Source organism: Bos grunniens, chromosome 18 (assembly GCF_055505025.1).
Source record: "Bos grunniens cultivar Pamir isolate PY7600 chromosome 18, Bosgru_T2T1.0, whole genome shotgun sequence".
NCBI classification, from domain to species: domain Eukaryota; kingdom Metazoa; phylum Chordata; class Mammalia; order Artiodactyla; family Bovidae; genus Bos; species Bos grunniens.
In genome coordinates, this window is record NC_141182.1 from 31,117,233 (window position 1) to 31,137,341 (window position 20,109).

Genomic DNA, 20,109 nt, shown 5'->3' on the forward strand with positions numbered 1-20,109 from the left:
AACAAAATATACCAGCCAAGTGCAAGGCTTATGGATTTAAATGCTTATCGTGTCTAAGCAAGTGTGGAAAACATACACAATGGGTTGCTGCTGCTGCTGCTGCTGCTAAGTCGCTTCAGTCATGTCCGACTCTGTGCGACCCCATAGATGGCAGCCCATCAGGCTCCACCGCCCCTGGGATTCTCCAGGCAAGAACACTGGAGTGGGTTGCCATTTCCTTCTCCAATGCATGAAAGTGAAAAGTGAAAATGAAGTCGCTCAGTCGTGTCTGACTCTTAGCGACCCCATGGACTGCAGCCTACCAGGCTCCTCTGTCCATGGGATTTTCCAGGCAAGAGTACTGGAGTGGGGTGCCATTGCCTTCTCCGACACAATGGGTTAGTTGTGGTTAAAGAAACCTTGAGAGTGTTGGTTATTTCTAACAGGGGTTATAAAATTGCTAATGATTATTGAACATTTACTTTTAACAAGGCACTATTAAAAGTTCTTTGCATGTAGTAGCAAATTTAGTCTTTGGGTTAGGTGATATAATCAAATCTGTTTTACAAAGGAAGCTGAGATAGATAACTTGTCCAAAGTCACAATATACAATGGCAAACTTGAACCTAGGCAAAGACATCCCAAAATAGATCCTCCTAGCCACTACATTCTGCCTATGCTGAGCCCTTTCTAGCCCTAATAGTATTTCCTACAATAGAAAATCAAACTTGGGAGCCCAGATTTTAAATTTTCTTGAAAATAAAAAGCAAACTTGATATGTATATTTTACATTTGAAAGCTTGACTAAAAGACAATGGAAAATAGCATAACATTTATTTCAAAATATGCAAACAAATATTAATGACAGTTCTCCAGATAATAGGTTTCTAGAAAAATCACAAACTACTGTCAAACTAAATCATAAATTGAACTCAGGTTATAATAGCTTTAAAACTAATTGAGCATTTCAAAAAAATTTAGCAACACTTTAATCATCATACAGCAATACATATAATATGTTGGAGAAGACTCTTGAGAGTCTCTTGGACTGCAAGGAGATGAAACCAACCAATCCTAAAGGAAATAACACTGAATATTCATTGTAAGGACTGATGCTAAAACTGAAGCTCCAATTCTTTGGACACCTGATATGAAGAGCTGACTCTGGAAAAGACCCTGATGCGGGGAAAGACTGAGGGCAAGAGGAGAAGGGGGCAAAAGAGGATGAGATGGTTGGATGGCATCATTGACTCAATGGACAGAGTTTGAGCAAACTCAGGTAGATGGTAAAGGACAGGGAAGCCTGATGTGCTGCAGTTCATGGAGTTGCAAAGAGTTGAACGTGACTGAACAACAACAAATACACATAATAAAAGAAACACCAAATGTTATGTATGACATAGAGCCCTCATTTGAACTGGGTGACAATGAATTTGAGCTTTCACAGATGTTGGCTATAGATGCTAGGACTTTCACCTGAAACAGCAACACAGAAGCAGAAATGAGGAAAAAGAACATGGGTTTTGCTACTCACTCTTCATGAATTAGGTTCATGAGTCTCCATAGTAAATTAAAACTTCTGTATCACTGAATTACGTGCCCCCTCCAAAGTCTATTACATGATTATTCACTCATTTAATTAATGGTGAGTGTCTGCAATATGCCAGGCACTGTATGTATTGATACCAATAAGAGATAAAATGAAAAAGTAACTTTTTTTTTCTTATTTGAAAATACAGATCTGGAACAGAAGAAAATAGCATAAACACTTTTCCCCAAATATCCAGCAGGTACCAATCATTTTTATTTGCTGTGGCAGGGTGAAAAGGGTGTCGGCTTTGAAATATTTTTTTAATAGTTTTTGCTACTTACGGCCTATTTTTAATCATTCCTCATGACCTTAACTTTGTTACCCTATAAACAGAGGATAAAAATCCAAAGAAAAAAATAAGAGAATTAATAAAGTACTAAATCTTAGGCATTCTAAGTAGAAGATACATTAGATAGAAGGCCATTAGTGGATGTTAGTTACCATTTAAAAAATATTTACTGGAATGAGACTCATTGAGCCCTGACCTGAGTATATACATATTACTTAGCAGCCAGTCATACTCCATCTGTTGATGGCAAATGTACCTATTTTACAGACTTCTGATTGTCTATTAAGATAGCTCATATATAGCATTTATCAAAATACCTAGAGCACCACGTGTCCTGATCAAAGTTTAGCTAATACTTTTATTTTGGGGTCAATACTTCTTATGCCAGACATAATTGAATTCATCCAAAAAATTAGATATGTCAAACTCAGTTCAATTTGCATTATGAAAATTATTAGATTGATGGTCTATGCCTGACATAACATTTTGGAGCACTATTCATGAATCCCGATGCTTACGTTAATAATGTAGTATTCTGCTTTATTTCATTGGCCTACAGATCTGAGCTGAGGTGTTTCTCGCCCCTTGAGTATCTGCGTATTCTTCCTCATGTTACTTGGACTCTTCACTCCTATCTGCTTTGTGGCATTCTCTTATCACCTTTGTATCAGGGAAAAGAGAAGCGGTATCTGAAGAAATAGGTTTCTGCCACAGAGGACTCCAATCTGTCCTGTGTCATTGCACACATCTCATCATCTGATATTGGAATCTGCTCCTGACTTTTAGAAGGTTCTCCCTATGTTGATGTGTTTGTGGATTTACCTTTAGCAAAAGCTTCTTGCGGCTGGGGATCCATGACCAGTTAATGGGATTCTTCGTCCTTGCTGATTTATGCAGTAACTCTTGAACTGTGTCATTGTGAAGCTCTTTCATTTCTTCTGCCAAGAACCACTCAGACAGAAATGACTCAAGCTATTTGAAGGAAACTTTGGAAAATGATCTTATAAGACAAGGGGGAAAGACCTTATTCACTAGTCCTTATTCAAGCCTCCTCATAAATATATCTAATTGAAAATGTCAAAGGTGTTTTTTATATGTGTCAACTCCTTTCCCTTGAATTTACTTTTCTTAACAGCAAGTGTTTTTGTTATTCAGAAGCAATGGTGAAGAATGTCTGTTAAAGAATAAGATTCAGCATTAGGCAAACCTAGTCTTAAAATTCTATTCCAATTAATAACTATAGATTCTTTGAAATTTATTTATCCTAGCACACACTTGTTTTTGCTTTTTTTTAACCTAAATATGGGAATTCTAATATATTTTTATGAGGGTACTGGGAATATTTAATTAAAGCATGTTTTAAAATATCTTGCCTAGAACTTAGGACACATTCCACAAACAGTGAGTGAATTCCTTTTGGATGAATTTTGTGTATTTCCAGGGAAAGACCATTCTAAGTATTAATTTGTTATGTCTTTTGTATGAGTAACATACTGTTGCACATTTTTGTATGGGTAATCTACCTTTATTCTTTTTGTCCCAGAAGGGCACTATTGATGCTGAGGATGTAACACCAAATAAACACAACTCAGGCTTCCAAGGTGGTGCTAGGATAAAGAATCTGCCTGCCACTGCAGAAGATGCAGGAGACACAAGAGACATGGGTTCAATCCCTGGGTTATGAAGATCCTGGAGGAGGAAATGGCAACCCACTCCAGTATTCTTGCCTGGGAAGTTCCACAGGCAGAGGAACCTGGTGGGCTACAGGAAAAGTTGGACACAACTGAGCAACTGAGTGCGCAATAAGTTCAAAGGAGTTAGTGCCATTTGAATTTAGCTTTTGACAAATGGGATGAAGCCAGCTGAAACATGCTTACTCTCCCTTAACTTAAATGTGGCTTCTCAGAAGGACTTCCCTCAATCTTGCTCTCTTTTCTTTTCTGCTTTATTATTCTTTTTGAGTATGCACAAATGCAGCTTTTGGGAATCCCCTCTCCTCTCCTCTCCTCTTTGCTCCTCTCCATTTTTTCCCCCTTCTCTCTCTCTTTCTCTCAGCTTTTACTTCTTCTTGGTGGTGGTTTAATTGCTAAGTCATGTCTGACTCTTGCAATCCTGTGGACTGTAGCTTGCCAGGTTCCTCTGTCCATGGAATTTTCCAATCAAGAATACTGGAGTGGGTTGTCATGTCCTTCTCCAGGGGATCTTCCCTTACTTCTTTTTATTGACTTTGATTTCTATTAGGCAAGCACCCATGAGAGGGAAGAGCTCCCTCAGAAACTTCTTGCCAACTGATCCTGAGAGATAGGAAAGTCCTCCTTAAGAACATAGTACAATCTATCTTGTTAAATGTTCTAACTCTTTGGAAAGATGAGTTTGGATCCGGATCATCAGTAGCAGGTGGGCAAGACACAGCTTTCCTAGTGGCTCAAATGATAAAGCATCTGCCTGCAATGAGGGAGACCTGGGTTCAATCCCTGGGTTGGGAAGGTCCCCTGGAGAAGAAAATGGCAATCCACTCCAGTACCCTTGCCTGGAAAATCCAATGGACAGAGAAACCTTGTAGGCTACAGTCAATGAGGTCACCAAGACTCAGACAGGACTGAAGGACTTCACAGTGATACACACTCTTCCCAGAAAACAGGATGGAAAGACGTTCCCTAAAGGAAACATGATTGTCTTTAATCATCTTTTAAATAAGATTTACTACCTGAGAGATACAGTGGGGTCTGATTTTATGATCTCTGTCATCATAGGAAAATTTATTACCCATCTTATTGACATGGGATAAGAAAAAGAAGCTACTGATTCCTAGGCAATGGCTAACTAATAATCATTTGCACCCTCCTCAAATAAGGCTGGCCTCCTCTAGATTGTAGCAAACACAGTCAGGATTATTTTTATTTTTGTCTTAACACATCTAACTATCTGTAGACAGACCCCCAATTCTTCCCTAATTATTTCTGGTTGTGGAATACAAAGCATTAGGAGTTGCAGTTGCTCAGGTGCAATAAGTCTTCTGAAATGCAACTGTGAATTTTATGTAATCCCAGACATCACACTCATGGTCAGGATTTCTGCATAACCTTGCATTCTGGAGGAGTGTGAGTATGAAGCTGAAAACACCTCCAGAAAATGTACATTCTGTGCATTGGCTATGCATTTAGTCAGGAAAACTGTCAGTCAGACCAGCAGCATGCAGCCCCTGAGACAGAGCTTCAGACTGTTGTGTAATTGGTCATCTCTTTAATCAGATAGTTAGCTAATCAGCTGGCCATCCATGAAGGTAGTCAACCAGTCAGCTAGCAAGTAAATTAGTCAGTCTTCCAGGCAGCTAGTCAACCAGTCCTTAAACCTTTGAGGCAGGCAGTGATTGAGCCAGTTAGGCACCCATCCCTTTTGCCAATCAATCAGCCATCCTATCAGCCAGTCAGTCCTCAAATCTAGAAATAAAGGACCATTGCCCAATATTTTTTGATTTTTTTTCTTGTGGTTCACTGCTTATCGTCTCAATATTTTGCTCAATCATGAGCAAACTGAATCACTCCATTATAGATTTTTCAGCTAAACAGGATATTTAAGACAGCACAATCTTGTAATTTTTGATCATCAGAACAGACACTGTAATGAAAAATGTTAATAGAGTCAATAGGTTTGTAGAAGCCATCTCACCATACTTAGAAGAATGCTCACTTTAGGAAGATATATTTATTTTGAGAATAAAGGAGGAATAACTACAAAATTGTTGTCATCTAGTTGCTATATCATGTCCTATTCTTTTGCAATCCTATGGACTATTGCCCACCAGGCTCCTCTTGTCCATGGGACTCCTTAGGCAAGAATACTGGAGTGGGTTGCTGTGTCCTCTTCCAGGGGATCTTCCCCACCCAGGGACTGAACCTGTATCTCCTGTTCTGGCTAATGGGTTCTTTACTGCTGAGCCACCGGGGAAGCCCTAACTATAGAACTCTCATGATTTTAATTCTGTCATTAACAATATGCCTCTCAGATATTCCATTTATGTAGTATTTCTTACCTTTAATATTTAAAAAGTAAAACAGATTTACCTTTCAGATACTGTAAAATTTAGAATTTCAGATCATCCAGATGTATCTTACTCACTTGTTTCAAATGAATCCACTTGCTTCTATCGATGAAAAAAGTCGATTCAATGTTTGTTTATTCTTAAATTCATTCATTCTACAGTCATTTATGCCCTATATAATAGGCACATGTATACCTGTGGTGGATTCATTTTGATATTTGGCAAAACTAATACAATTATGTAAAGTTTAAAAATAAAATAAAATTTAAAAAAATAAATAAATAAAAATAAAAAGCTCAAGGTTTAAAAGCAAGAAGAAAAAAATATCTCTGCTCTGAGGGAATTAATGGACTTTGCTGCTGCTGCTGCTAAGTCGCTTCAGTCGTATCCAACTCTGTGCGATCCCATAGACAGCAACCCACCAGGCAAGAACACTGGAGTGGGTTGCCATTTCCTTCTCCAATGCATGAAAGTGAAAAGTGAAAGTGAAGTCACTCAGTCGTGCCCCAACTCTTAGCAACCCCATGGACTGCAGCCTACCAGGCTCCTCTGTCCATGGATTTTCCACGCAAGAGTACTGGAGTGGGGTGCCAGTGCCTTCTCCATAATGGACTTTAACAGTGGTGCAAACTTAACTCAATAAGAGGTTCTAATCCTGACAAAAGTGTGAATCTTTCCGTGATCACCCAGGGATATTTCCAGAGGAGAGGACAACGCTGACCTGAGTTCTGAGGAGTAGGAGTTGTTTGCCTGTCCATTAGAAGTGGAGACAGAAATAGCAAGCCCTCTGGGGAGAGTGCTGTGTCCTTTCAGGGAAGTACTAAATGTCCTATTTTGATGGATCAATCTACATGATAGTGGAAAACATCACTCAGAAAATGAAGCTTCAGAAGCCAATGAGCAGACATCATACCTGTTATATTCCTGTGTGAATTTTATCCTGGAAGTGGCAGAGTAACCCTGGAAAAACAGAGTCTGAGAGCAGGGCTTCCCTACTGTCCAAGGTCCATGTACTGACAATTTTTACATGCCTGCTCTTATGTTCTTGGACAGTGTTTTTCAAAATTTTTTGCTGTTGTTTGTATATTTCCAAATGAATTTTGGAAACCTCAACCTCTCACAAATGTTTAAATTGATGCAAAACATTTAACCTTCAGTGTAAGCAGTTGTGGGACATCCTTGGCGGTCCAGTGGCTAAGAATCTATTCTCCCAGTGCAGGGGACCCACTGATCTGGAAACTGGATTCCACATACCACAGGTAAGAGTTCACATGCCACAGCTGATCCTGAGTGCCCCCAAGGTAGAAAAGGAACAGGCCAAGCTGACTCCATCTTGAAAAAGAAGGAAACGCCATCTTGCACTTGGACCATGTACCTGGTAGCCATGGGGATAACATACCTATGGCCGAACTGGCCTCCCAGACTGATAAACACCAGACTCAATACCAAGATTTCCCGTCGCCAAGAAGAATGTAATAATCCCCTATATAGTTAATCAACCTTTGTAATCTTTATGGACCCATTGGTGTAGGCTACAATGTATAACCACCTGACCCTTCTGATTATGAATCATGGCTGTAACCTGATTGTATCTCCCTTTAACACTTTTCAGGCTAGGTTTAAGGAATCTGGGGATGTGGGCTTGAGCAGTACACTGAAGGTATATAAGGTTTTCACAAAAGTCGGTCGGGGTCCTTGGCTAAGAGGAAACTCTGCCTTGGGCCCACTAGTGTAATAAACTGCATTCCACTATCTGCATTGTCCTTCTGAGTGAGTTTGTTTCCCGGAATGCGTGGCTATAACATCACAGCTAAGACCATGCACAGCCAAATGAGTGTTCTTAAAAATAGTTTAAAAAAAAAAGTGTAGGCAGTTGCAAATGTTATCATTTCTGGCATATTTTAATGCTGAATTTTTTAAAAATGTAGATTAATCTTTAAAATATATTCAACAATATGAAAACCTTATGGCAAGTTGATAACCACTTTTGGGGGGGGTTCCTGGACTCAATTCCAGGAAAGCTGAGCAGCGAAGAATTGATGCTTTTGAACTATGGTGTTGGAAAAGACTCTTGAGAGTCCCCTGGACTGCAAGGAGATCCAAGCAGTCCATCCTAAAGGAGATCAGTCCTGGGTGTTCATTGGAAGGACTGATGCTGAAGCTGAAACTCCAATACTTTGGCCACCTGATGCGAAGAACTGACTCATTAGAAAAGACACTGATGCTGGAAAAGATTGAAGCCAGGAGGAGAAGGGGACAATAGAAGATGAGATGGTTGGATGGCATCACCGACTTAATGAACATGACTGAGCAAACACCAGGAGTTTGGACAGGGAAGCCTGGTGTACCGCAGGCCATGGGGTCGCAGAGTCGATGCAACTAAGTGACTGAACTGAACTGGACTCAGTTCCAATGTGTGAAAAGGGGAGTGTCCACAGGACCAAGAAATAGTTCTCAGACACCAGTTGGGTGTCCTGCAAGTCAGCACAACTGTGACACTTTCCAGAGATGGTGCCAGATTCGGTAGGTAAAAGGCTCAGTCCCACAAGGTTGTCCTTCTTCGCCTTACTCTCTCCCCCAGCTTACTTCAGTTGCCAGTCAAAAACCCAGATAGTCACCTATGTTTCTGATTCACCTGCTAAAAATAACAGGTTCCCATGATGTCTTCTGCAGGTTTGATTAATATGCTTGAGCGACTTACAGAACTCAGACAAACTTTTTACTTCCTAGGTTATTGGTTTATTATAAAACGATATAGCTCAGGAACAGCCAGATGGAAGAAGTGCAGAGGACCAGGTATGGTGAAAGGATGAGGAGATTCGTTGTTCTCTCTGAATATACCACTCTCCCTGAATGGCTACTGGAAGCTCTCCGAACCCCATCTTTTGGGATGTTTATAGAAACATTATTACACATGCATGATTGATTAAATGATCAGCATTGGCAACTGATTCAGCTTCCAACTGCTTTTCCCCTCCTTGGAGGTCAGGGAGTGAACTGAAAATTTCAACTTCTAATCACAGAGCTAGTTCCCCTGGCAACCAGCACCCATCCTTAGGTGAGGTCCAAAAGTCACCTCATGAGTATAACACGAGCCACTTTTATTAAATTCCAAGTGCTTAGGAGATTTGTGCCAGAAACAGGGATGAAGACCAAGTATATATTTCTTATTACAAATCATGATATCATACCACCATCTATCATTTTATAAATTCACAAGAAAGCTTTTCTTTAACAGAAATTTTATCTTTTTCCACTTAAAAGCATTTCTTTTCGCTGTTTTTTAAAAAAACTTTATCCTAATATAATTGTTTATCCTGGAAAGTATTTTATTTTCACCATAGGATACAGCTTTATAATAAAATGCATTTACAAATATTTATAAATTATGGAATATTTTTATGTTATATCATCCTACAGCTAAAAGGGGCTTCCCAGGTGGCACTAGAGGTAAAGAATCCATCTGACAATGCAGGTGCCAGACACACAGGTTTGATCCCTGGATTGGGAAGATCCCCTGGAGGAGGGCATGGCAACCCACTCCAGAATTCTTGCCTGAAGAATCCCATGGACATAGTAGCCTGGCGGGCTATGGTCCATATGGTCACAAAGAGTTGATGTGACTGAAGTGACTTAGCACACTCGCACAACTAAAAGGCTCTATTTGAACTCAGTTGGATTAATATTGGGCTTCCCAGGTGGTGCTAGTGCTAAAGAACTTGCCTGCCAATACAGGAGATGCCAGAGATGTGGGTTCAATCCTTGGGTGAGGAAGACCCCTGAAGGAGGGCATGGCAATCCACTCCAGTATTTTTACCTGGAGAATCCCATGGACAGAGGAGCCTGCCGGGCTATAAGTCCATAGGGTCGTAAAGAGTCAGATATGACTGAGCATGCATGAATTAATATTATATTGAAATTAATAGAAAAATATTGGTATAAATATTTCTCAATTATATAAATATATTTTTGCTAAATTGGATTCTTTATATGAAAGGAATTTTTTATCAAGTAAATCATATATTCATGGAAGAATATTTCTTCTTAGTAGAAAGGGACAGAGACCAACACCAGTTAAATCTATTTTTTATTTTCCTTTTTTTAAAACAGAGATAATTCCTGAGTACTCATGTACACAGATGAGAAGGGAATGAAAGTTTTGCCATGTAAAATCACTCAATTTGGCAAGTCCCTTTCAAGTTTTAACTAAAAAAGTTTATACTCCTCTATTACCAAAAAAATGTTCAATGATGTCTCAGTAGATACCTCCATCATGTATACCTATAATTTTTTGGGGAAAAAAAGCATTGAAAACCATCTGATTTGCAAGCAAATTTATTTTCTAATCAATGGAGTCATTACTTTTCTCAATGTCTAGAAAGTGCATCAAAAATTTTTACAGCTTTAACAAATTGTTATTAACTTAACCTGTTTTTAATCCATTTAGAAGCACCTTGTTTAACCTGATCTAACCTGAAAAAGCTGAAAGATATGTAAATCATTAACTTAAAAGCATCTTTTCCAATATCACATGAATATAAATATACATAAAAATTATCTTTGTATTGAAGTATAACTTACATGTAGTAAGTTGCACTAATGTTTGGTTCGTGATCCAAGGGGGTTTTACTTTATCTGCTGCTGCTGCTGCTAAGTCGCTTCAGTCGTGTCTGACTCTGTGCGACCCCAGAGACGGCGGCCCACCAGGCTCCCCCGTCCCTGGGATTCTCCAGGCAAGAACACTGGAGTGGATTGCCATTTCCTTCTCCAATGCATGAAAGTGAAAAGTGAAAGTAAAGTCGCTCAGTCGTGTCCGACTCTTAGCGACCCCATGGACTGAAGCCTACCAGGTTCCTCCATCCATGGGATTTTCCAGGCAAGAGTACTGGAGTGGGGTGCCATTGCCTTATCTAGATAAAGTCATATGTCTATACACACTTTATGTGAAGTCAGTATCCTTCTGGCCTCTTTTGCATGAGTTCATACTCACTCATTCATGTCCACTCTTTGCAACTGCATGGACTGTAGCCTACCAGGCTCCCCTGTCCATGGGATCCCCAGGCAAGAATATTGGAGTGGGTTGCAATTTCCTCCTCCAAGGGATCTTCCTGACCCAGGGATCGAACTCACATCTCCTTCATTGGCAGGCAGATTCTTCACCACTGAGCCACCGGGGAAATCCTCTGACCTCTTTTAGCATTCTCTAAAGATAATACTGAAGTGCAAAGGAGGAAAGTGTTTTCAATCAATTGTGCTGGGTCAGTTGGACAATCAAAGGAGAAAGAAAAAAGTATTAATGCATCATAGTGCTTGCCACAGCTGGAGGAGTGGTTGGCAGGACATGACCTCGGGTGAACCTGCTCTTTGGGCTCAGGCAGAGGCTCCATACACCCTGCCTTTGAAATGTATTAGTTCAGCCCATGGTTTCCACAGCTGTGGCCAGTTTAACAGTAAAGCGTGATGTGTTATTGAGACAGTGATGTGTTATTGAGACCATCTGCACTGAATATCTGACTGAACCCTGTTAAAGCGGCCATGTAAGCTTTTAAGATTCTGGTGACTGAGTGCAGAGACCTACTCCTCTCAAGGTAGGAGGACAAGGATGAGTCTCCCATGTAAGTTCCTTGCTTTTTATAAACAAATATTGAATTCCAGATATTAACTGTAGAATTACATATGAGAAAGAATAATGAAGCTCTCAGAGGATATATAAGAGATCATCATTACTTCTTTGGAAGAGGACAAGGATTTTGGAAGAGGAAGAGGATTTTTCTAAACAGGACAGTTAAAGTGTTAAATGTTAAAGAAAACAGTTGCCTGTATCACATTATATGAAAATTGAGAGCTTCAGTGTATTCAAAAGCTCTGTTAAGAGGGTTATCAATGGAAAGAAAAGCCCGAGAGGCAACTTTACTGTTAGGTAAAGTAACTCCAGGGCTTTAATGGGTTTGCAAGCCAAGGAAACCCTGTCCGACCAGGTATTACAGAGTGAGTCCCACCATTGGGGCAAATGGGCTGTAGACTATAAAGGTAAAAACTACGAACAAGGTGAGAAAGCCATTCAGTCCTGATGGATTGGTGGGCAGCTGTAATAGTAGTCGCTTCTAAATTTCTTTTTGGCTCACTGGGTCTCTCTTGCTGTGCTTGGCCCTTTCATTGCGGTGACTTCTCGTTGTGCCGCACGGGCTCTAGGGCACATGGGCTTCAGTAGTTGTGTCTGGGCTTAGTTGTCCCTCGGCAGGCGGAGTCTTCCCAGACCAGGGATTAAACCTGTGTCGCCTGCAATGGCAGGTGGATTCTTAACCACTGGACCACCAGGAAGCCCTGTAACAGTTACTTTTGTTCAGACTTTGCAAATGTCCAATTATTGCTGGATTAAAGTCAAAGGGACTCTGCTGTGGGGCCAGAGCCTGACCAAGTCTTTCTGGCCTCCGTCAGAGGCAGTGTAGGAGGGGTTCTTTTTCCCTTCAGGTTTGAGCCGCCGAATAACAAAACCTAAACTAAGATCCACACAGCACAAGCTTTATTCAGTAGCTAAGGAATGGAGAAGCAGGAACTATTTTTACAGATCCTGGCAAGAGGGATTTAATTTTAAAATGTAAGAACAAAGGGAGAAGGCCTGAGGCTATGACAGCCCACTCCAGTATTCTTGCCTGGAAAATTCCATGGACAAAGGAGTCTGGTTGGCTTCAGTCCATGGGGGTCTCAAAGAGCTGGACACAACTGAGTGACCGAGCAATAATGGGTAGGCTTACGCACTGGTCTTTGGGGAAGGGACAGGGCTTTTTCCAGGGAGTAGGGTGCCACCCACTTTCTGTGTTTTGGTCCTTAGTATCTAGTAGCAGCAGCTGGTAGGTGACATCCAATATGCTAATACGGTAGAAAGAATTTACAATGAGACTCAGGGTCTGTTGGAGGTCAGCTCCATTGCCATCTTGATGCCAGCTGGTTTTTGTTGTTTGTTGCTTCCTTTCTTACCTCTTTACCCTTTAAAGATTTGTGTTAACTCTAGCTAAAGGTGGGGTTTGGAGGGCTGTGAGCAAAGACCTGAAGCAGCTCTGACAACAAAACTGTAGGCAGGTATTTCTGCAAAGCGAGACAACCAGATAGCCGTTTGTTTTTCTCAATCTATTCCCCCCCGCCATTGCTCTGCAGACTATTATCAGTCATTGTCGTGTTTCTCATGCTAACCCTGGCCTCTTTTCTGTATTTCCATTGTCAGAATGACCAAACATTTCGATAGAATGAGGGACAATGGTCACATTAAATATTTCACATTCAGAATACATAAAATAATTCTGATGAATCCCTAAGGAAATGATGAACGACCCAATAGAAAAATGGGTATAATACTTGACAGCACTTCACACAAGTGGAGATTCAAAGGGCTAATGAGCCTGGGAAAGGTGATCAGCCTCATTAGGAAAAGTTTATGGAAATCACAGCGTGATACACCTGCCCACTACCCAAAAGGCCAGAGGACTGAGGCAAACAATACCAAATGTTGGCAATGATGGGGGAGGTATTATGGATACTCCTGGTATTAACAGTTGGTTAAATTGATAGTATGTTGAGTTAATCATATTTTATGAGCCAGAAATGTTGCACTTAGTTTTCTACTCAACAGCAGTTCGGTATCATTTATTGGTAAGACTTTGCTTTCCACTTTGTACTAAGTTGGTGACTTTGTTGCAAATCAAGTGATCCTGATGGTGTATTCCTAAACAGGTACCATGCTTATTTTGCAGAGATGGGCAGGGTGCCCCATCTGCGTACTAAGCACTGTGGGGAGGGGTAGGGCAAGTGGACCCAAGGCTAGCGGCAGAGATACGGGTCCCAGTGTCGGGAGCCAAGCTACTCCAGGAGCGAAGAGAAACCACAGAAAGATAAGCATGCTGGAGTGGAGCAGGGGTCTACCTCTGCCGCCCATGCTTTCTGAATTACCATGCTGTTAGGAAAGGTCTTAAAATCAGGTACGAGAAGCCCTTGAATTTGTTTTTCACGATTGTTTTGGCTGTTCTTGTTTGGCTGTTCAAATTATAGCTGAATTTGGGGCAAATTGGAATTTTTTTAATGTTATTTTAGTTCATTTATTTATTTTTTTGGCTGCACTGGGTGGGTCTTCCACTGATGCCAGTGGGCTTTCTCTCGTTGCCCTGTGTGGGCTTCTCATTGCTGTGGCTTCTATTGTTGCTGCCGTGGGGTCAGCAGTTGTAGCACCCACGGGCTTAGTTCCCTGAGGCACGTGGAATCTTCCCATTCCAGGGATGGATCCAGCATCCGCTGCAGGCAGATTCTTACCACTGGTTCACTAGGGAAGTGCAATAATTGAAATATTTAGTAGTTTTGAGTCGTTCAAAGGAATCAGGGATATTTTAGGGTTTGTTGTATTTTTAAAAGTATCACAATTCTGGCCGCTGTTTTCTACAACTTTGCTAATAAGTTTGAATTATAGCTTACTTTATACATTCCTTCTAGCTCCCCGTGAAGTTTATGAATACAAAACTAATTAACGCCCAAAGAAAACTGGAACTTAATCTTCCGGTTTTTCCTTCTGGGTGTGTGTTTGCTTGTTTTTTTGTTCTTCCTTTCATCTGCATTCAGTGTACCCATCTAAATTCCTTAAGTGTTCTGGTACTAATTTCATCCAAAATAATAGTGACCCAAGACTGGCCATTAGCATTCTTTCCAGTGCTAAGATATAACCCATATTTGTGTTTACAATAGAGAGCTATAAATTACACTGAAATACCACTCAGTTAGAGTCATTCTCCAAGATTGTAAAGAGATGGATGGCCTCCAGGGGAGGGTTGTCACAAAAAGGAAAATCAAGCCAGCTGAATAATACAATAAGTCTCTCTAAAAAGCTAGCTCAGCCAAGCAGGGATATGAAAGGTGGCAGCCTTTGAGGAGATGGCTGACAGATTTCATTTGTTGAGGATCAGATCTTGCCCTGGTGTCACATGTCATATTTTCCCACCGCCCTTCTGGTGTTCAACAGGCACCCTCTCCAGGTGCTGTCAGGGGAATATGCAGAGGCTGCCAGTTAAACGGCAGGCGTGGTTAGGTCAAGTGCATAAAAAATACGCCGTCTTCTCCCCTCCTTGCCTGCTGAAAGGTTCAAACAGAATATCTAGTTGAGTTACTAATCATATGGGAAGAAAGTGAAACTAGAATGAATAAATTTGACCCTCTTCTTCCTTCCTTTTTCCTCTCTTTCTCATCCTTCCTTTCTCTTTCTTTCCCTCTCCTCTTCCCAGCCTCCTTCTCTGCCTTTCTCTTCTCTCCTTTCCTTTTCCTTAATTCTTCTTTAATCCCTCTTATTTTCAGTGTTATTTGCCTTCCCTAGCCCAGCCCACTTACCTGATTTCTACTTCTCCCTTTCACCTTGTAATTAAAGCCTTATAGTCATATTTTTGTAATTATTTTCTGTGTTTTCTTTTGATAGTCTGAGATGAATTCTTCCAAAGATTGTCTAAAGCTTGTGCTTGCTTCGTCAATTATCTTTTTAAAAGTATTAATTTATTCATTTGGCTGTGTTGGGTCTTAGTTGCAGCATGTGGGATCTAGTTCCCTGACCAGATGTCTAACCCAGGCCCCCTGCACTAGGAGCTCATAGTCAGCCCCTGGACCACCAGGGAAGTCCCTCATCTATTATCTTCAAGATGAGTCCCCTTGACCTCTTCAATCTTACTTCTCTTGATTTCCTTTCTCTTTTTATACCCCGTGTGTGCATGTACATGCTGTCCCTGAGGGCACTGTACTCAGCACCAAGAACTAAAACATGGGCAAATATTCACCTCTGACCAAGACATCAACTTATTCCTTCAATCACTTCTTAGTTTAACAATTGAGGATTCCTATCTGTGTGTTAAGAAGGAAGTCAAAGCCTTCCATGATAAAGATCATTCAGAGTTTACTCAAATTTAATCATAGTATTCAGGGCTTTGCAATTTACATATGAATATATATATAGATTGATATGCACTTTAAATAAGCACAATTTTCTCTTGCAAGGAAGCAAAACGAAGTTTGCTTCAGTCTGAGATTCTAATGCCTGGCTCTCTGTATGAGCTCATGATTCTCAGTCAGCTCTGATCCTGATCCTACCCTATTCTCTTTTCTATCCCCAACTAAGACATTGACAGTGTACTTTAGTTTCCCAAAATCATTTACACAGACATGTTTGAGTCTAATAACCAAAAATTAATATGATGATACTATAAGAGGGAACCAGGCATCTCAACCGATTTTCCTCAGCACACCTGAGTATACGGTGTGTGTGTGAGCATGTGTGCTAAGTCGCTTCAGTCATGTCCAGCTTTTTGCAACTCTATGGACTGTAGCCCACCAGGCTCCTCTGTCCATGGGATTCTCCAAGCAAGCATATTGGAGTGGGTTGCCATACCCTCCTCTTTTCTACCCAGGGATCGAACCCAAGTCTCTTATATCTCCTACACTGGCAGGCGTGTTCTTTTACAAGTAGGGCCACCCGAGAAGCCTCAGTATACTCTGTATTGTGTTCAATAGTTTTTTTTATTTCTCTGTTATAGTCACACATATGTACAGTATATATTGTATAAGTCATACAATAAGTCTGGAGAAATGTTTTGAATAAATAAATAAATCATCTTGCAGTAATTATTTTTTAGTGTACTATATTTTGAATGATATTTTGAACAATCTAGAATGGACAATTTCAAATTATAAGTGTAGGTTTTAAACATTACAATTATTTGAGAAAGTTATAGAAAACTTTTGAATAATAGGTTTTCATGTATATTTGTACTAATAATATTCACCACACATACCTGAAAGTTTGAAGATCAAAAGCAACCTTTGAAAAAGTGCTTGTAAGCCATAAAGGTACTATCATCATTTATGTCATTAACATTGATGTTATTTCATAAATATTTGGGAAAATAGCAACAGAATAAAATTATTTAATTTCACAATGATTAATTTTAAAGGTATAAAGCTCAACAGACACATATGCATATGTGTGTGTGTCTGTATGTGTGTGTATGTTTATAATTATAAATTACAAATAGTCTCTTTGTGTATAATTAGAAGTATTCAATATGGAATATTTATGCAAAATATTCATTTTCTCATGGCTAGGATTTGATTATTCCCTACTTAAAATTTAGTACTAAGTTGAGCCTGATGCTTTTTTCATAGATGCTGGCAGAAGACATGAAACTGTTTGGTCAGAGACAAAGAACTTCATCACATCACATCAAAGATACAGTAAGTCACATGAGTATCCAAATGTTTGTATCAATTCTGCTTGCCCTGAAAATCCCAAGCAGGACATCTAGACAGATGTCTGCATACACAGAGGGTTGTAACACAGAAGGGGAACACTGAGCTTAAGAAACCAATGATTTTATAGCAAGCAGGTTTTATAGTAAACCTTTGTCCCTGAGGGAAATGTAACCTCACCCCTCAGTTGCTTGCTGAAAACACAATCCTGAGAAATGGCCCAGGTAATGTGTTCAGGCATGAACTGTGGACCAGCAGCACATGTGGAAACGAAGGCGATGCAGGGAGAAATAAATAAATTTCACCTGTTGACCTGAAACTATCACAACATTGTTAATCGGCTATACCCAATACAACATAAAAAGTTAAAAAAAAATTGAATTTCCTTATTACGAAAATTAAAAGTTGGCTCTACATAATCTGGTATTAACCATAATCCTGGACTTTGCTCTAATATTTTAAACACAGACTTAATATAAAAATGACTTTGTTCCAGCCAAGTGAGATTGAGTCCACTAGCATTTACTTAATGCCTACTATGTGTCTTTCTCTAGGTTGGGTGCTTTGTTAGCTAAGCAACCATTCAGTGCAAAAGAAACCATTCCAATAAAAAGGCTTTCAAAAATAGCTATTTCAAACAGCCGACTATCTGAGAATAGGCAAGGCAAAAAGAAAGCTATTGTCTAGTAGTGATCAATTTCAAGCAGTTTCAAAATGCCTCTGGTGATATCATTCTCACCATCTCATAATGTTTTGCAAGTTGTTAGGAAGAGAACATTAAATCACCCGGTCAGTAGAGCTATTCTCTTCCCTATAACTCATATAAATCCACTGTGTACAGGAAATCATCATTTAATCACTCCAATGCCATTCTCATAGATAAAGCTCTGCCTCTTTCTTTAGAATTATGTTACAGATGTTGCAGAATCTGTTTATTCACACAAAGGAAAATGTCAAAAAAAATGTTCAGCTTCTATCCTGATGGAAGGTTTATGCATGTCTGTGCACACACCCCCATACAGACTGACCTCTTTCCATCTCTGTCACCCTTCTAACAATCATCCTGTTAACAATATCTCTCAACTGCAGTTACCAACAAATTATTCTATGGTTTGCACTCTGATGTACTCCATTCTCTTATACACTATTACAGTCTCGGGTAGAGTGATTTTTGAAATGTAAATTCAGCAATTTATCTCCATGGTAAAGCCATCCAATGGTTTATCCTGTTTTTGTTGGGTTAAAGCAAAAACTACTTATTATTTACAGTCCCCTAGATTTGCTAGATTAGGAGTCTGAAAACTGTGGCCCATGAGCTAAATAAATTTGCAATGTTATTTGTAAGTAAAATTGTATCGGTATACAGTCATACATTCGTATCTATTGTCTATGGCTGATTTTGCACTACTGTCAGAGTGGAGTAGCTGCAACAGGATGGTAAGGCTTGAAAAAGGCTTGAAAAAGCCTTACCGTCCTGTTGCAGCTACTCCACTCTGACAGTAGTGCAAAATCAGCCATAGACAATAGATACGAATGTATGACTGTATACCGATACAATTTTACTTACAAATAACATTGCAAATTTATTTAGCTCATCTGAAAGAGATGGGAATACCAGACCACCTGATCTGTCTCTTGAGAAATCTGTATGCAGGTCAGGAAGCAATAGTTAGAACTGGACATGGAACAACAGACTGGTTCCAAATAGGAAAAGGAGTACGTCAAGGCTGCATATTGGCACCTGTTTATTTAACTTATATGCAGAGTACATCATGAGAAATGCTGGGCTGGAAGAAACACAAGCTGGAATCAAGATTGCCAGGAGAAATATCAATAACCTCAGATATGCAGATGACACCACCCTTATGGCAGAAAGTGAAGAGGAACTCAAAAGCCTCTTGATGAAGGTGAAAGTGGAGAGTGAAAAAGTTGGCTTAAAGCTCAACATTCAGAAAATGAAGATCATGGCATCTGGTCCCATCACTTCATGGGAAATAGATGGGGAAACAGTGGAAACAGTGTCAGACTTTATTTTTCTGGGCTCCAAAATCACTGCAGATGGTGACTACAGCCATGAAATTAAAAGACGCTTCCTCCTTGGAAGGAAAGTTATGACCAACCTAGATAGCATATTCAAAAGCAGAGACATTACTTTGCCAACAAAGGTTCGTCTAGTCAAGGCTATGGTTTTTCCTGTGGTCATGTATGGATGTGAGAGTTGGACTGTGAAGAAGGCTGAGCGCCGAAGAATTGATGCTTTTGAACTGTGGTGTTGGAGAAGACTCTTGAGAGTCCCTTGGACTGCAAGGAGATTCAACCAGTCCATTCTGAAGGAGGTCAGCCCTGGGATTTCTTTGGAAGGAATGATGCTAAAGCTGAAACTCCAGTACTTTGGCCACCTCATGCGAAGAGTAGACTCATTGGAAAAGACTCTGATGCTGGGAGGGTTTGGGGGCAGGAGGAGAAGGGGATGACAGAGGATGAGATGGCTGGATGGCATCACTGACTCAATGGACGTGAGTTTGAGTGAACTCCGGGAGTTGATGATGGACAGGGAGGCCTGGTGTGCTGTGATTCATGGGGTCGCAAAGAGTCGGACATGACTGAGCGACTTATCTGATCTGATCTGTTTATTTAAATAATAATTTATTATATATATATTTATTATATATTAAACATATTCTTTAACAAAGTCTGATTTATTTTTGGTTATGCTGGGTCTTTGTTATAGGGTATGGGCTTTCTTTAGCTGTAGCAAGTAGAGTCTACTTTCAAGTTGCAGGGTGTGGGCTTCTTGTTGCTGTGGCTTCTCCTGTTGGAGAGCACTGGGTCTGGGGCAAGCAGGCTTCAGTAGCTGTGGCATGTGATCTCAGTAGTTGTGGGTTACAGGCTTTAGAGTGTAGGCTCAGTACTTGTGGTTCTACCTAGGCTTAGTTTCCCTGA

At 40.2% G+C, this 20,109-nt stretch overlaps 1 long non-coding RNA gene across 11 annotated transcripts in view; it reads left to right on the top strand.

The window, feature by feature from the left end:
• The first annotated feature begins 11,339 nt into the window (after positions 1-11,339).
• The window catches only part of LOC147353356 (uncharacterized), a 100,237-nt gene continuing 91,467 nt past the window's right edge, over positions 11,340-20,109 (top strand). For 2 of the 11 annotated variants that reach the window (XR_015145026.1, XR_015145018.1), the window contains exons 1-2: positions 11,641-11,949; positions 17,083-17,151. This is a non-coding gene — a long non-coding RNA (uncharacterized LOC147353356). Of the gene's footprint in view, positions 11,517-11,640; positions 11,950-17,082; positions 17,152-20,109 lie in introns of those variants that run through there. The other 9 variants (XR_015145023.1, XR_015145025.1, XR_015145024.1 and 6 more) reach the window with 9 other exon arrangements.